The 1,621-nt window shown below is 35.4% G+C and overlaps 1 non-coding gene across 1 annotated transcript; it reads left to right on the top strand.

The window, feature by feature from the left end:
* Positions 1-1,331: 1,331 nt before the first annotated feature.
* Positions 1,332-1,403, top strand: TRNAA-CGC (transfer RNA alanine (anticodon CGC)). The gene has a single exon. It is a non-coding gene; the product is annotated as a tRNA-Ala (tRNA).
* The last annotated feature ends 218 nt before the right edge of the window (positions 1,404-1,621 follow it).

The raw sequence follows: 1,621 nt of genomic DNA on the forward strand, positions 1-1,621 counted from the left end.
AGTGACGTTTGACGTAACAAGGGTTGAAACAACCCCTCCAACAAAGCTGTAATGATTTTTATGTGATTTCCACGCACCAACGCCCAAACACAGAGGCGATCGCGATCCTTCGGGCTCTGATAACCGCTTTTATTAAAAGCGTACAATGGAAACCATTGATTTTTGTTTATGCGAAGCCATAGACAAGGTTTTTTTTTTTTTGAAGTAGCAGACGAAAATGCAATCTGTCTGATGGTAAGTGCTCCGGCGCTCATGGACATCAAACCCAGATAAGTTGCAACCTGAGGTCGTCCATAGATGCGCCGCGACCCCTGAGGACTAAGATGGAACGCCTCGGAAAAGTCTGTCTCCCTTACCACACCCATCAAATCAGAACACAGGAGCGGTTAACACTGCTGTTATTAGGCAGTAAGGTGTGGCGATGGTGCCGCCGGAGACGAACCACAAAGGGTTCTACCACTTTTAAATTCCATAAGGTTTTTTTTTCATCAGGCAGCACAAAAACGGTTCAATTTACCCTCATAAATTCCTTAACATAGTAAGTACATAGAGTCTCATAGTGTCTCTACACTGAACAGTAACAGAAATCTAAATTCGCTACTAATTTAGAGGTCCATTTGACCCGCATCGAATCCAGAACTACGTATCAGACCGATACGATAATCGTTATGATTCTGGATAATTGTTTTACTATCATCATCCTCATAATCATCATCAACCCATTACTGTCCCACTGCTGAGCACGTCTCCTCTCAAGCCCGCTCAACATTTGCGAGAATCTCGGGTGTATCTCGCGAGAACGTGAGAAAAACCCTATTCATAATTACATAATAATTCATAATTACGTAATTTACATAATAAATAAATAAATAATTTCATATATTTTAGGGACATTTTAGCACGGAGACGTGGCAAAACTTTTTTACGCAACTATTTCAATTCTCAAAACTGGGTACATTTTCTTGTTAGGAGTGAGTAGTCTTTACTAATCTATGTATGAAACATTCAATGTGCTACAAGGAACAGCGCCATCTTTTGGCCAGACTGTGTACTACAGATAGCGTTACTTACTTATAAAATTAATCAATTTTTTTTGGTATTCTTTCCTTTTATTACCTTTATTTACTCATATTATCGTCTATAATTGTAAATAAAGTTCACATTCACATTTAATGTAACAATTAATTTGTAGATAATAAGTTTAATAGATTAAACAAATTATTATAACAACAAAAATTGTAAGAAAAAGCTTGCCATCTGAAAAAGGATGATAATTGGTAATAAATTATAGAATGTAACATATGTAGGAAAATTTCGTCACTTTAAATACCGGGGATGTAACTCAGTGGTAGAGTGTCTGCTTCGCATGCTGAAAGTCCTGGGTTCAAATCCCAGCATCTCCATCGTAGGGTTCGATTTTCCTAATTTTTATTTACAATCGTAATTGAATATTTTTATATAATTTTATATTTTATACAAAAATATATATATATTATAAAAAAAATATGACAAACTTGATATTTATTAATTTTATTGTGCTTAATAGTGGACGTGCAAGTTATAGAAGGGGATTTCAAATGTCATCATTTCCCTTATATTATCCATCAAAAATGTGTATTTT

This window comes from Epargyreus clarus, unplaced genomic scaffold (assembly GCF_041222505.1).
Source record: "Epargyreus clarus isolate Ecla_fem2 unplaced genomic scaffold, WU_Ecla_fem_2.2 ptg000017l, whole genome shotgun sequence".
Taxonomy (NCBI): Eukaryota; Metazoa; Arthropoda; class Insecta; order Lepidoptera; family Hesperiidae; genus Epargyreus; species Epargyreus clarus.